General features: G+C 39.3%; 1 protein-coding gene across 7 annotated transcripts in view; it reads left to right on the forward strand.

The window, feature by feature from the left end:
• Positions 1 to 17,660, forward strand: part of arhgap23b (Rho GTPase activating protein 23b) — a 551,994-nt gene that overhangs the window by 306,118 nt on the left and 228,216 nt on the right. The window lies entirely within an intron of this gene.

Raw genomic sequence — 17,660 nt, forward strand, 5'->3', positions numbered from 1 at the left:
GATTTCTTTGCAAAATCAGCCTCTGAATTTTTACCCAGTCCTCTTAAGTGGTTTATTTTATTCCCACAACACTTTTTCAACATGATGAAAATACATTAAAGATGCTAAATTGTAAACGCATAATAAATATCTCAAACGGTTTTGCTATGGCGAGGGATTAAAGTAATGTCAAAAAAGGAAACACTAAAAACCTCCTATCTTCTAAAAATGTAATTATACACCATGTATTTCTATATAAAATTATACAAATATCAGAACTAAACCCATTTTATTCTTTTTTTTTTCTATTTAATAATTGTTTAAGTTTAAAAACATCCAGAATGTTTTTTTAGTCCAAATTTTCTTTTTAAAATATGTCATTCATAGTGCTATACTGCCCTCTTGTGTTCAAAGTCAGGTAGGCCTATTGTATCTATATAAAATATACTAGGTACCGGTATGTGACGGTGAGGAACATATTTTACCACCGGTTAATCAACGTGTGACACCGCTGGGGGCTTTTGAATTGCTAACTTAAAAATGAAAGTAAAATATGTTTGTCCGCACTGACATGGATAATGGTGCAGAGCGAGCGTTTTCAATGAATTCCTATGGAAGTAGGAATGAACTAAAAAACGTTCGCTCTTCTCTGCCTGTTCCTCGCCGTGGACGCACACCATATATACAGTATATATATATATATATATTTATTTATTTATTTATTTATTGTTACATATATATAATGTATATATTTTTTGTTACATTTATATATATATATATATATATATATATATATAAATATAGCTGCGAGCAGCGATGGAGGGCCCAAGCCGGTGACACCGCCACCCCGGTGGCTTTAGTGTAACTAAAGGCACCAGGGTGGCGGTGCCACCGGCTTGGGCCCGCAATCGCTGCTCGCAGCTATATTTTATTCTTCTTCTTCTTCTTCTTCTTCTTATTTTTCTGTCAACCTTTCGGGCACTTTTGAGACCCTTAACGTGCTCGAAAACTCTTGAAACTTTGCACACGGGTCAGAACCCGCGGCCATCAGGGCCGGGCTGAAGCTGGTACCCGGGCGTGGCAGGGGGGCTCGACAGCGCCCCCTTGAACGGGGTCCGAAAACTTGGTCCATACATCAGACACGCTTGCATGTAATAATATGAAACTCGGTACACATATAGATCTCATCGGGCCGAACAACTTTCGTACTTTTACTTTTTACGCCAGCCCAACAGGAAGTCGGCTATTAAGGGTTGTTTGGAAACGCATGGTCTGTTATTTGAAACACTTCTCCTAGGGAATTCACCCGATCACCACAAAACTCGGTGTGCATGAAGCCAAGGCATTGAGGATGCTAAATTGCGGACAGATTTTTGATATCTCGAACGGTTTGGCCGTGGCGAGGAAACGAATTTATGGCGAATAATGCAAACAGGAAGTGTGTTATAACTTCTGCACACATTATCTGATCTTGATGAAACTTCAGCAGTGTGTTCGTGGTAAGAGGCCGATCAGATGGATGTAACTATTGTGAGTCAAAGTTATAGCGCCACCAATTGGTAGCAGGAAGTGTGTCACTTTCAAAATGCTTTTGACAAAAGTGGGGGGGGGGTAGTTTTACCCACAGTTATAAAAATCAGTACGTATATTGGTCTCATCAAGCCGGACAACTTTCTAATTTACAGTCATTAGCTCAGACCAACAGGAAGTCAGATATTTTGGTTTGAATGTGGATTTCTTTGCAAAATCAGCCTCTGAATTTTTACCCAGTCCTCTTAAGTGGTTTATTTTATTCCCACAAAACTTTTTCAACATGATGCAGGAAGTCAGATATTTTGGTTTGAATGTGGATTTCTTTGCAAAATCAGCCTCTGAATTTTTACCCAGTCCTCTTAAGTGGTTTATTTTATTCCCACAACACTTTTTCAACATGATGAAAATACATTAAAGATGCTAAATTGTAAACGCATAATAAATGTCTCAAACGGTTTTGCTATGGCGAGGGATTAAAGTAATGTCAAAAAAGGAAACACTAAAAACCTCCTATCTTCTAAAAATGTAATTATACACCATGTATTTCTATATAAAATTATACAAATATCAGAACTAAACCCATTTTATTCTTTTTTTTTTTCTATTTAATAATTGTTTAAAGGAACACTCCGACTTTTTGAGACTTTAGCTTATTCACATTATCCCCCAGAGTTAGATAAGTCCATACATACCTTTTTCATTTCTGTGCGTTCTGTAAGTGTTATTTGACGCACCCACCGCTAGCCTAGCTTAGCACAAAGACTGGATGTAAATGGATAGTGTTAGCATAGTAATCCCAATAAGTGACAAAATAATTCAAACATTTTCCTATTTACATGTTGTGATCTGTATAGTCACAGCGTGTACAAAAAACAAGGCTATATGAGACAGAGACCATTTTTAATCGTATAAATACTGGGAACTATATTCTCACTCGGCGTAGGAGCACAGCTAGCGTTACTTGGGCGGAGTGGCTACTTGGGCGGAGTGATCAGCGCAGCACATGAGACGCCCTGTTCTGTTGATGGTTCCGTAAACAAAACAAACGTGACTAACTCGCTAGACGTGACTCATGATCATGGCTGACTTTGAGGAATTGTCAGACTCAGAGGAATTTTACTGTGTATCAAACCAAGATCCCGAACCATATAGGTTTGAGCCAGAATACACAGACGAGGAGTTACAAACTTTGGAAGCTGTAAGACAAGATGTCGAACAGATTGATGTCGAAGGGAGAATCAGAACGAACACGGACTGGTGGTGTAAATGTGGAACATGCCAACCTATGCCCACAGAAACCGAGTGTCTTTGTTGTAATGAATGGGACCGGGTATTGCCATCAATGTCAAGGGCTGATGACAATCAAAATATTTGCGTCACTTCCACGGAAGATTTCTCTGCCCTAATACACCCGGCAGTTGTCGTTTTTTTTTCCCAATGTGACAAGATCAACTGGAAGAAACGCCCCATGCCGAGTGAACCTAATGGTCAGCTGTCCACCAAGTAAGTGATTTTGTTATAATGATCATTCATAGTTCAATGAAATTGTAGTATTGCCATTGCATACAGTGTGTCTCGTGTGGGCGTCTCGTGTGCTGCGCTGATCACTCCGCCCAAGTAGCCACTCCGCCCAAGTAACGCTAGCTGTGCTCCTACGCCGAGTGAGAATATAGTTCCCAGTATTTATACGATTAAAAATGGTCTCTGTCTCATATAGCCTTGTTTTTTGTACACGCTGTGACTATACAGATCACAACATGTAAATAGGAAAATCTTTGAATTATTTTGTCACTTATTGGGATTACTATGCTAACACTATCCATTTACATCCAGTCTTTGTGCTAAGCTAGGCTAGCGGTGGGTGCGTCAAATAACACTTACAGAACGCACAGAAATGAAAAAGGTGTATGGACTTATCTAACTCTGGGGGATAATGTGAATAAGCTAAAGTCTCAAAAAGTCGGAGTGTTCCTTTAAGTTTAAAAACATCCAGAATGTTTTTTTAGTCCAAATTTTCTTTTTAAAATATGTCATTCATAGTGCTATACTGCCCTCTTGTGTTCAAAGTCAGGTAGGCCTATTGTATCTATATAAAATATACTAGGTACCGGTATGTGACGGTGAGGAATATTTTACCACCGGTTAATCAACGTGTGACACTGCTGGGGGCTTTTGAATTGCTAACTTAAAAATGAAAGTAAAATATGTTTGTCCGCACTGACATGGATAATGGTGCAGAGCGAGCGTTTTCAATTAATTCCTATGGAAGTAGGAATGAACTAAAAAACGTTCGCTCTTCTCTGCCCGTTCCTCGCCGTGGATGCACACCATATATACAGTATATATATATATATATATATATATATATATATTTATTTATTTATTTATTGTTACATATATATAATGTATATATTTTTTGTTACATTTATATATATATATATATATATATAAATATAGCTGCGAGCAGCGATGGAGGGCCCAAGCCGGTGACACCGCCACCCCGGTGGCTTTAGTGTAACTAAAGGCACCAGGGTGGCGGTGCCACCGGCTTGGGCCCGCAATCGCTGCTCGCAGCTATATTTATTATTATTCTCCACATTTAATCGCATTTTTGAGGGCCTAAACATGCTCGAAAACTCACGAAACTTTGCACACGCGTCAAAACTGGCGAAAATTTACATCTGATATAGGTTTCAGAATTGGGCGGGGCAAAATGGCTCGATAGCGCCACCTATAAAAGTTCAACGGAGTGCGCCTCCCGCTATGTTCCACGTACGTTTACGAAATTCGGTACATACATGTAAGGACCTAATACCTACAAAAAAGTCTCTTGGAGCGTAGCCCTAAACACAACAGGAAGTCAGCCATTTTCAACTTCCTCTCAGATTTTTGTGCAGTTTTTGCCATTTTCATGCCTCGTACTTTAACGAACTCCTCCTACAGTTTTAATCTGATCATCTTCAAATTTGGTGAGTGTAATCTTAAGGCCTTTGCGACGTTAAATTGCGAAGATCTTGAGTTTTCGTCGAAGGGTGTGCCCTCGACGGCCTGACAAATTTCGATGTTTCGCCATGAAACAGGAAGTTGCTGAAACTCAGGCATGGAATGTCCAATCTGCCCCAAACTTCACACTTTTGATAAGCGTTCTGTCCTGAACACATGACCATGCTCATATTCAGTTACAGTCATAGCGCCACCTGCTGGCAACAGGAAGTCACATGTTTAACACTGTTGTGAACTCCTGATAACATATAAAAAAGTGCCAGCAAGTGCTAAGCATGCTAACAACATACTAGACACATGCTAAAACATGCTAGCAAACACTTAGCTAATTGCTAAAGCATGCTATTACTGCAATTAAATAGGATTTTGCTGTAACTCAGGCACGGAATGTCCAATCTGCCCCAAACGTCACATGTTTGATAAGAGTCATGGCCTGAACACATCTACATGAGAATATTCAGTTATAGTAATAGCGCCACCTACTGGTAACAGGAAGTGTCATGTTTAACACGTTGATGCCGTTCTAGCAACATGTTAAAAATACCATTGACTTCTAAACATGCTAGAAACATGTTAAAACATGCTAGCAATACTAAGCTAAGTGCTAAAGCATGCTAATATAATGAAACAGGATGTTGTTGTTACTCAAGAAGGCAATGTCCAATCTGCGCCAAACTTCACACTTTTGATAAGCGTTCTGTCTTGAACACATGACAATGCTCATATTCAGTTACAGTCAAAGCGCCACCTGCTGACAACAGGAAGTGACATGTTAAACACTGTTGTGGACTCCTAATAACAAATAAAAAAAATGCCAGTAGGTGCTTAACATCCTACCAACATACTAGAAACATGCTAAAACATACTAGTAAACACTATAAGTACTAAACCATACTATTACTACAATTAAATATGAATTTGCTGTAACTCAGGCATGCAATGTCCAATCTACCCCAAAATTAATATGTAATATGCTAGAAACATCATAAAACATGCTAGAAATGCTAAAGGAAGTTATCCAATATCCAATCTGCCCCAAACTTCACATACTTGATAAAAGTCCTGCACTGAACACATCTACAAAGCAATATTCAGATATATAACCCCACCTACTGCCAACAGAAACTGAACTGGTTAACACAGTAATGCAGTACTAACCACATACCTATTGTGTACTAAGCATGCTAAAAACATACTAAACATGCTAGCAACTACTATATACTGTATACCTCCTTAAATGCACATTGCCCAACCATGCTCTGTCTTCCTAAAGCCAACGAGTGACGATGGCACGGGTGCGAGGGCCCTTTCATCGCTGCTTGCAGCTTTAATTATTGTTGTAATTGTAACCGTTTGAATAAAATAGCAAAACATATTTACAAGATAGATGTAAGCAAAATCTTAAATGGTCAATATAAGTCTTCTTCTAAATATATCTTTTGTCCTTGCATTGTGGCTCAGTCACTGTGTCACACCTGAATGAATGGCTAATTATGCAGAGTGGGTGGGACATTGTATTCTAAGGTGTAAACCACTAAGGTGTAAAACAAGAGTAGCCTACAGGCGGAGCAGGTCGTCTCCATGGTGACAAACACTCATTCTCGATGATTCGATGTTCTCACGCTGCCTATGACACATGCATCTAACATGGCGTTGTCCAAGCCAAACCGCAAAGTTGACAGAGAAAATCGTAAGTTTCAGAGTGAATGGACAGAGAAGTACTTATTTACTGTGCCAACTACGGCAAGCAAGCGAGGGACCGATAGACCTGTGTGTTTACTGTGCAACGAATCAGTGGCTGTGGCCAAAGAATATAATGTGAAGAGACATTTTACTACAAAACATTCGTCTTTTTCTGCGCAATACCAAGAGGGCTCAGTGGAGAGACAACGTAAAATAGACAGACTGGTAACTTCTTTTGAGCAAAGTCAGCGTGCAATTGGCGGGTTTTGTACCGAACAAGAGAGAGCTTTTATTGCCTCTCTACGAGTGGCGTGGATACTCACGAGAAAAAAGAGGCCCTTCACCGAGTCAGAGACTATTAAAGACTGCATGCTGGCGGTTGTTGACGAAATGATTGTTGACCAAAAAATGAAAGACCACGTGGCCTCATCTATTAAAAAAGTACCACTGTCAGACACCTCAGCTCTTCGTCGAGTGGATCTACTAGCAAAGGATGTATTTGATAAACTACTGGAAAACATCCAAAAAACGGAGCTGATGTCCATTGCTATTGACGAATCGACAGATACAACTGATGTGGCCCAGATGTGCGTTTATGTGAGATTTTACGATGGAGTTCGCTTTCGTGAGGAACTTCTGGGACTCATTCCACTGGAGGGACATACGACAAAATGTTGTCGCGTTTTTCAGTGAGCATAAACTGGATTTACAAAAGGTTTGCTTGCTAGTAACTGATGGAGCACCAGCTATGCTCGGAAGAGTGCAAGGACTAGCAGCCAGACTGTCAGCTGTGGCACCTCAAATGCAGTTTTTACACTGCATTATTCACGAGTCTGTCTTGTGCGCGAAGCTCAGCAGTGAATTAAAAAACACTATGGACAAGGTCACAAGCATTGTCAACTTCATCCACTCAACTTCAAGCCTTCAGCATCGTCTTTTCCGTCTGTTGCTTGATGAGACTTCTGCTGAGCACGCTGACTTACTGGCTCATTGCGATGTCAGGTGGCTCAGTAAAGGAAAAGTGTTGGATCGTTTTTGTGATCTCCGCAGTGAGATTATTTCTTTCCTTCGCACATGTAAACACAAACGAGCGGCTCATTTCTTGGAGCACATGCTTGATGAACAGTTCATGACACAAGTTAATTTCCTCGGTGACATTTTTGGACACTTAAACTCACTAAATTCAGAGTTACAGGGGCGAGAGAAATGTATTGCGGATTTGGTTGAGAGATTGTGTGCTTTCAAAACAAAGCTGAATGTATTTGTGTCTGACCTAACAACAAACAAGTTGATGCACTTTACACACCTTCGTACATTTTTGAGCAGTACACCAGGGGCACGAGTCATGCCAACTATGATTGAATTCATGACAAAGCTGACTGAAAACTTCAGTGACAGATTTCAGGGCTTTAGTCTCCCAATGGAGGTTATGCAGTTTACTCGCGATCCATTCTCAATAAACCATGACTCAAACTTCATTGCAAAAGTTAAAGAGCTCATGCCTAACATTGATGAGAGTGCTCTTCAGCTAGAAATGATTGATATCCAGTCTTCACTTGCTTTGAAACTGCAATTGGTGTAACCATATTAGCCAGGCTAAATACCCCACAATTAAGAAAGTGTCTGTGCTGATACTGCTGATACTGACAATGTTTGGATCCACCTACACATGCAAGTCTAGCTTTTCTCATATGAATGCAATCAAAACAAAGGCACGTTGCTGCCTGAGCAATGAGAAGCTATCCCAGTGCCTGAGAATTGCACTTACCACATATGAGCCAGATTATGTTAAAATGGCAAAAGCAAATCGTTGTCACTTCTCCCACTGAGTCACATACTCTCACTGATAAATAAGGTAAACTAAATGAGGAAGAGAGTATGTTTTTTCATCAAGAGTATGTTTACAGCACATAGGCTAGTTAGCAGATTTGTACTTACTGTACACTTGAAATGTTTTTTCTAGTTTTAAAATGTGTACTCACTGTCTGAAAGATATACTTCAAGGATATTTGAATGTTGTTATTTCCCCAAATAACATTTGATACTTAACTGCAGTTACAGTTTTGCACTTATGACAGCTTTATTTTGATTATTTGATTTTTATATATATAGCTATAAGCTATTACTTATGTTTACTGTTTTAAGGGTAAAAGCTGTGTATATGTCTCAGTATGCAGTTTTGCACTTTGTTGTAGGCCTAATCAATACAAGTTGAATGTGTTGAAATAATAAAGGAAACCAAAAGAATAATGTACCTTATTTTATTTCATATATTATGTACCTTAGTATATAGTATATTTTAATTTCCTTTAGCTGATATCAATTTGTCCGTCCGGCCCTCACACATTTTTGAATTTCCTAGTTTGGCCCCCCTGCAAATGTATTTGAATAGCCCTGGTGTAGACCAAGTGTAACAGCGCTGCGTTACCTCATACATTTCATCCGTCTAATAAACTGACCTGTATGAGTATTAATTCTGCACTTGCGGGTAGTTCGGTAGAATGAAATGTCCTTATTCCTTCATATCTGTCTCTCATTAGCAATCGCGCTCTGCTTCATACCACAGTCATGTTAAAAACATCAATGTATATTCACTCATCCATAAACATTATTAGATCCATCAGCATGACGACAGGTTCCATAATTCCACTTGTGCATCATCAACCTACGCCTTTGTTATTGTAAGAGGTTAGCGACCCTTAGCAGCAATTTTTTTTTAACATATTGTAGCTTTAAAACTGCATGGAACCATAATATTAATTTAGAAAATATTGTATAATTACATGTTAAAGCATACTCACAGTTTGAAAATTACTTCCATGATAATCTCTAGTATGAATCTTTGTCTGGGTCACCCAACACAAAGTTTTAGATTAGCTTTCTTGAGCATTGCATGTATTCTGTTCTGACCAATTGCGTAGCCTAAGCAAAGGCTTAACAGATAGCGTACAACTTGAAAAAAATAACTCCAGAAAGCAGTCTTCATAACTTTAGTGACTTTACTGGTGATTCGTTTCTCAATATTTTTTTGTAAAACTATAAATAATAAGAAAAATATGTATGAACATTATGTTCAAATTTACATACACATATCCAGCTTAACATTATGGTTTGATTTTGTACATAGTTCCTTTTATATAATTTTAAGTAATAAACACAGAGAAATTATATTCAAATGAGATTATGTACAAACAGAAGAGAAATTAGCATGTCGGTACGCTACAACATAGCACGTTACTAATAACACAAATCAGGTGTGCTTATAACAAAAATATAGCAATAGTCTCGATCTAATAATTCTAAAACACTTTAAATCACTATTTAGTGTAAAATATTGCACTTACAGACATATATTTCCAAGGTTTAAACGACGGAATCAATAGCCGATAGAAACTGCGTGCCCGTTGTTGGGGCCTTTCTCAATCTGTGTTCTTGTCTGTACTTGTGTTCTTGTGAAACGTCGTCTTTTGTGGCCCAAGTACTGTCCCAATAGACAAGTTTGCATTTTGGTAAGAACGGTTAAAAATCCCGGAAGTGTTCTTGACACGCCCATTTTACCGAGGATGCATCGGTTGGTAACTTGTGTGAAATTGACGACAGAAATATCCCAGCATTCATTTCGGCATTCGAGGAAGGAGAGGCAGGTCTATACAGTAATTCGTTTTTCTACAATTTCGTACGCCATTTCATCACTAAATTCACTTCTGAGAACATTTAATGCGAGAAATCAACTGTGTAGATTTCAAATATTGGCATTTTTACGAAAATTTATGGCGAATCGAAAATGTGCTCAAACGTTTTCGGAAGTGAGAATCTCCATAAGCGCCTGCGGGTGTTAAGTTAGCTAGCGAGCCAACCGGCCAGTCTGCTCACAGACTCGTTTTACCCCACAGTCAAGAGACCATTGCAGCAGATGACAGTGGAGCAATAATTGTTTGGGTACTGCAGACGGCGTCTGTGCGGGGGGTATTATTGCGCAATACCAGCAAGAACACATCGTCTCAAACTGTCAGCAGCGTTCTGTGTGCTCGTCACCTTGTGAGTCCATTCTTCCAAGAACAACAAGCAAGAGCGTTCTCCCCAAGAACACAAGTCTGTTCTTTGCATTCTTGGTTTTGAGAAACACTGACTGTGTTCACTGAGAGAAACCGAAAGTAAACTATATAAACATAGTGCAGTACCTTAAATGTCCAGTGGGAGGCGGAAAAGAAACACAGCTAGACATAAGCAACAGCACAGCATGTTTGCACTATACCCGAAACAAAAGCCCTATTCGTACTGGATTAGTATTACCTGGTGACCTCTAGTCATTTGTAATAATTGCGGAGGTTGTCTGTGATCTTAATCCCGCGTGAATCGGCCATGTCTGTAATTTGTAAAGTAAAAATTCCCCCGCAAATGACCTACCATATTTCTCAGAACACCGAGGTTCTCGGTGCTAATATTAGTCCTGTGCAAATCGGCATCTCAGTGATATCATCATAAAAGCTTTTTTATCCATCTTTCGTGAAGAATGGAGGCTGTGTTGGAGTGTTTTGATAGTATTTTGGGTGCTGGGTAATATCGCTATACACCATACAACTATACAATTTGTAGAAAGAGAAAGCTGAAACCCATCAGAAGAGCAAAAGCAAAAAGAAATATAGCTGCAAGCAGCAATTATCGGGGCCAAGCGCAAGCAGATGACAGGATATGCCAACATGGCTGAAGGTGTCAGACCAACTGCAACAATGAGCAATTAAAGACATTTAAAGAGGATTTTAGGCGAAATGGCTGAAAAATCATATAAAAAGTAATTCAAAATATGATTTAATGGGTTATCACTTTCGACCAATAGGTGGAGCAGCAAAACTGATGTGATGTGGTCAGAGTGAAGTGACAATGACACATACAAAGTTTGGTGTCAATATGTCAAGGCATTGCAGAGATAAAGCCTGAATAGTGCTTTTGGCATCATGACTCAAATTTGCTGCTGCACTATACGAAAACAGTTTTGTCTATCGACACGAAATCCATAACTTTTAGTCGGCACAGTCTGGAGATGATATGATTCGATTTTGGTGAAAATCGGACAAACGGTCTAGGAGGAGTTCGAAAAAGTAGGTTTTGATTGAAAATCAAGATGGCGGACAGGAAGTTTGGCCAAATATGGCAAACTTGGTATCTATGTTCTCAGCGTGACCCAGGGAATCTATTAAGACCAGTGGCATTTCAATAGGCAGATTTATTCAAAAGTTATTAGTCTTTTTGTAAATGTTGTTATAACTTTTGACCACAAGGTGGCGCTGGTTCGAAACTTCTCACGCTCCTTCAGGGTATTCTGCTGATGATCCATACCAAGTTTTGTAACAATCTGTTCATGCGTTCTTAAAATACAGCATTTTAGCACAAAATTCTAAATGGCCGACAGCCAAAATGGCTGATATGGTAAAATTGGATATCAGTCGACTCAGCATGTTGGCCTGAATCTAACGAGATCAATTTTATGATTTTTGGGCAAACTATTCAGAAGTTATAAGCAAAAATAGCCATTTTTCATATCTCCGGACCAGTAGGTGGTGCTGCACCGAAACGCAGCATGTAGCCTCAGGTCATGGTTGGGATGACATGTACCAAGTTTGGTCTGAATCCAATAAAGCGTTGCGGCGATACTGCCTTACGTCTGTTTTCGCAAGCGCTACGTAAAATTTGTTGGTGGGTTTTTCCGAAAATTGCTAAGCGAATCAACTTGAATTCCATAACTTTTTGTCGGCATGGTCTGTAGATAAGCTGGTTCAATTTTCGTGAAAATCGGAGCAACGGCCTAGGAGGAGTTCGAAAAAGTAGGTTTTTCGGAAAATTCTAAATGGCGGAAAACTTTCCATGACGGAAAATGACGTCATAGGGTGCAATCGAATCGTCTTGAGCTAGGGAATCAGAGGAACAGGGAATTTTGTTTCTAGCCCTTGTGGTTCAAAAGTTATTAGCATAAAGATGAGGGAATGAGTTGGAGACTCCAAATTTGCTATGGTGACTGTTCAGTCTGTCCTCTATCAGTGTGCCAAATTGCACAACTTTCCCGCAAGCGGTTCTATGGGCTGCCATAGACTCCCAGAGCGGAAGAAAAAGAAGAATTATTTTTGGTACGCCAACAGATACAATAGGTGCCTACGCACATTCTGTGCTTGGCCCTTAATGATTAGATGGAGATGGATGACATGTATAGCAGCATGCGGTAAGGAACATTCTTCTGTTTATGATACATCATACAGCTAGACCTAACGACAAGACATTTCCAAGCAATAGCCTATTGACAGCATATCCGGGAGATAAGTCTGTAAATTAGAGTAAAATCTCAAGCTTCGCTTATCCCGTGTGAATGCGCCACACGGAAATCAGATGGGGGATGGGTAATTTCTAAACCACACGAGGTCCCCAGATAATACTAATCCAGTGCAAATACATGAATATCAGTCACGTGACCTCTTACATCATCCGCTCTTTTTCCAGTTGACTGCCGCCATCTTGAGTACCTACCGAGTACTGTCTATGGTACTGACAAGTATTAACTAGCTAGCTTGCTACTATTTACAGCTTCGTACAGATACAGTAAATGGCTGCGAAAGACAACATTTCGCACCTCGACTGCCATGAAAAGAAACGCTACTTTCAAAAAATAATATCGTTAGGGTGTGATCCCTACGCGATACCTGATGCGTACTTCCAGCCTCTGTCTGCTGCTACCGAACTACCAATCCTGGCATTCAATGATATTATATGTTGATCCGACTATTTTAAGCTTGTATTTAAATGGTCCAGGGGCAGAACTTTTGCCAAGTGTGTCAGAGGTTCTGGGTTCTAATCCGCACTCATATTGTTTTTTTGTTTGTTTTTTCTCATCAAAACCGATTATGTTTATCAGTGGTTGTATATCAGGCAGGGACACGTTTGTGTGCAGTTTGTTTTGTAATTTCACCGGAACGAATAGAGAGTCTCTCCACATTGAAGCGCGTGGAGACTCGTCACGTCAGCGCCAATCACTTCACTCTCCGAGTGAAGACTGTGTGCGAGCCACAAACAAACACAGTCTCCGCGCCACTGATTGCAGCGGCAACGAGCACTTTGATCGCTTGATTTCAGAAACAACACATTTCAGCGCTAGATCGCCTCTTATTTAACAAACGAACGAAATGAATGCTCTGCTAGTTAACTGGAGATGTTTTGTTTATTTGTATTGGTACATTCGTGCCGCGAGATGTTTCAAAAGTGGTGGGGACATGTCCCACCTGCAAATTATGGCGTCTTTTTTCGTCCTGAGGTAGCCTGTAAAAGGATATTTTGGGGTCTCCTTTTTTGTTGTTGCACCCCACCGCACGACATATTGAAGGCATAGCTAGCTAGTTCCTTTGCGACTGACGTGAATCAGGTACTCAAGACGGCGGCAGACAAGTTTTAGAAGTGAGTGACGTCAGTGAGGAGACGTTGGTGACATCTGATATTCATCTATAGGGCTTAAGTAATCAACATGTATTCCCTCTGGTTGTTAAACGCCTCAGGTAATGAAACCACTTGTCAAAATTACTAATCACTCCTGAATAAATAATGCTTTTGTGTGTAAGCCTGAATCACCAGAAAGGTTTTGATGATGTGTCATTCTTTAAACATCTAGACAAAGCAACCATTAATGGTCGTAAAACTGAACAACTCAGAACATCAGTGGAGAAAGGCATATAGTTCATCATAACATCATAATCTACATCATACACCGACTATATTGCTAAATCTTCCTGATTTTTCATATCAACAGAAAAATATACGGGATAACATGGCCTCCCTCGAAATTCCCCTGCTAGTTTGTGGTTAATGATATGTTAAAGCCGGCCGGCCCGTTGACGTCATTGGTTATTAAGTAGTTTGTGACGCGCGTTCAAACCGCGTTTTTGAGACTGTCTTTGGTTCACCACAGTTTTAAAGAGAAAATACTCAGCAATGGTGTTGACTTATGAATTTGCACATGGTTTGTCTTAAAGGGATAGTTCACTTTGAAATTAAATTTTGGTATGTTTTAGCTTACCTCAAGGGCATCCAAGATGTAGGTGTCTTTTTTTCCGCAGTAGTTTCAATTTTGATATTTTTAGGTCAAACCGTTCTTGTCTGTCAGTCATATAATGCAGTTCGATGGTCACGGTCTCAAAGAGCATGCACAGAGTCCAAATTAAAACAATTCCCCATCGTCCAAATTAAACAATTCCCCATCGTAAGTACACATTGATGGCCTAAGACACGAAACGAGCGGTTTGTGTGAGAAAACGAACAGTATTTATATCGTTGTTACCTCTTGTACACAGCCACGTACAAGTGATCTGAGAGCGCGGGCGGGTATAGATATATACACTAGATGTCGCATTGGCTACGGTTTTGAGACAAGTGACCATCGACCTGCATTATATGACTGACAGACAAGAACGGTTTGACCTAAAAATATCAAAATTGAAACTACTGCGGAAAAAAAGACACCTACATCTTGGATGCCCTTGAGGTAAGCTAAAACATACCAAAATTTAATTTCAAAGTGAACTATCCCTTTAAAGCATATTAAAAACCACATATACTTATAAACAACATTAAAAACTTGATTTTTACCACCACTTTAATAAAAATAAGCTGTGTTACTATGAGGAAAGATTAGGGGTGAGAGGGGCACAAACTAATGCGGGGCTAGTTGTAACACACATGGTTTAAAACTTTCCACACATGCCAGCATGACGAAACTTAGTGTATTTACCAGTTGCCATATTAACACTATATAGAGAAAAGATTGCGCAATTTTTTTACAAATCTTTGGAAGGTATCGCTGAACATTTATTTAACCATAGCAAAAGTAAATTTCTTAAGTTCATTTTTAAACTCTGTTTTTTGTTTATTTAAAACTAGACACATCTGATATTATTTAAGTGTTATATATGTTATTTAACAGTTGAGATAGTTCTTTAAGGCTGATCTCACCAGCAGAAGACACTAATGGGTTGAAAACCCAGATGCGCAGGTGGGGCATGACACTTACAACGAGCCCCTATTATAACTATATTATTCTATTCTATACTTTTATTAATTCTATTGAGAAACCATTAGAAAAAGGTGAATAAAAACAGTTCAGAAATTATTAAATAATAGTTTTGAACTTTGCTGTATGTGTTTTTCAGTGTGTTTGTTGTCAAAATTTAATTATTAAAAAATGCCATTATTTTATATGAAAAAGTTAATAATTGTATTTTATTGACAAAATATTTTAGTTTGTCTTGTGTATTTTTTTATTAGATCAGATATCTAATAAAATATTAGTTTTATGGTCATGTATGTGCCCCTCACATTTTACAACATGTCCCACCTATGGGGCATGTTGTCACATTTCACTTCCATTCTTTCGGGGTAAATCAAGAAAAAAGTATACACTGTATTAATGAAACTAAACCACATAAGTGTACTAGACGTGTGAAATTAATGTCACACAAGTAGGTTTACACAAACTGAGAAAGTCAAAAAGCGTTATGTTGTGCACCCGCTATCCCCTACCTCAAATGTAGATCTTTATGTAAGTACGAGGTACTTTATCTGAATGAAATGCATACACCTCATTCATCTTTGCTCACGTGCCAGCGATTACCCCTCCGTCTGCCAATGTTGGCACACGTGTCATAGGTTGCTGACCCCTGAGCTGTACACTACATTTGTCCAATCAGAAGTTCTTTCATTTGTATGGGTAATTTGTATTTTATGAGTGAGTTTAGATGAGAGATTAATCCTGTAAAATTTAGAATAATTGGATCACTTCATTAGTGGCACCACTACTCCTAAAGTAGTGGGGCAAAATTTGTACAATTAACATGTACCACATTCTAAATTATGTATTATGAATGTACACTCACCTAAAGGATTATTAGGAACACCATACTAATACTGTGTTTGACCCCCTTTCGCCTTCAGAACTGCCTTAATTCTACGTGGCATTGATTCAACAAGGTGCTGAAAGCATTCTTTAGAAATGTTGGCCCATATTGATAGGATAGCATCTTGCAGTTGATGGAGATTTGTGGGATGCACATCCAGGGCACGAAGCTCCCGTTCCACCACATCCCAAAGATGCTCTATTGGGTTGAGATCTGGTGACTGTGGGGGCCATTTTAGTACAGTGAACTCATTGTCATGTTCAAGAAACCAATTTGAAATGATTCGAGCTTTGTGACGTGGTGCATTATCCTGCTGGAAGTAGCCATCAGAGGATGGGTACATGGTGGTCATAAAGGGATGGACATGGTCAGAAACAATGCTCAGGTAGGCCGTGGCATTTAAACGATGCCCAATTGGCACTAAGGGGCCTAAAATGTGCCAAGAAAACATCCCCCACACCATTACACCACCACCACCAGCCTGCACAGTGGTAACAAGGCATGATGGATCCATGTTCTCATTCTCACTCTCTCATTCACTCTGACTCTACCATCTGAATGTCTCAACAGAATTCGAGACTCATCAGACCAGACAACATTTTTCCAGTCTTCAACTGTCCAATTTTGGTGAGCTCGTGCAAATTGTAGCCTCTTTTTCCTATTTGTAGTGGAGATGAGTGGTACCCGGTGGGGTCTTCTGCTGTTGTAGCCCATCCGCCTCAAGGTTGTGCGTGTTGTGGCTTCACAAATGCTTTGCTGCATACCTCGGTTGTAACGAGTGGTTATTTCAGTCAAATTTGCTCTTCTATCAGCTTGAATCAGTCGGCCCATTCTCCTCTGACCTCTAGCATCAACAAGGCATTTTCGCCCACAGGACTGCCGCATACTGGATGTTTTTCCCTTTTCACACCATTCTTTGTAAACCCTAGAAATGGTTGTGCGTGAAAATCCCAGTAACTGAGCAGATTGTGAAATACTCAGACCGGCCCGTCTGGCACCAACAACCATGACGCTCAATGTTGCTTAAATCACCTTTCTTTCCCATTCTGACATTCAGTTTGGAGTTCAGGAGATTGTCTTGACCAGGACCACACCCCTAAATGCATTGAAGCAACTGCCATGTGATTGGTTGATTAGATAATTGCATTAATGAGAAACTGAACAGGTGTTCCTAATAATCCTTTAGGTGAGTGTATGAATATCATGCATTTATGAATATCATGCACGTGTTCACCTTGGTCAATGTTTATTTATAAATATTATTTTGTTCATTGTTAAATCATGTTAGTTATTTCTTAATGATGTTATATCACATAAGCAATTTTAAATAATTGGTATATGTAGAATGCAAGATTTAAAAAAATAAACAGCAGTCATAACAAACTTCCATGGATAGACTACCCTGGAATATAATGCACTTTCCCAACTAACCCTAAACAAACTTATTTTCACTTAATGGAAAAAAACTTCCCTCTTTGTTTTCTTTCTCTGGCTCATGGTGTCTTCATTGGTGAAAATTCAGTGCATTATTCTTCT

The sequence above is a fragment of the Leuciscus leuciscus genome, assembly GCF_965113295.1.
Source record: "Leuciscus leuciscus genome assembly, chromosome: 21".
NCBI lineage: Eukaryota > Metazoa > Chordata > Actinopteri > Cypriniformes > Leuciscidae > Leuciscus > Leuciscus leuciscus.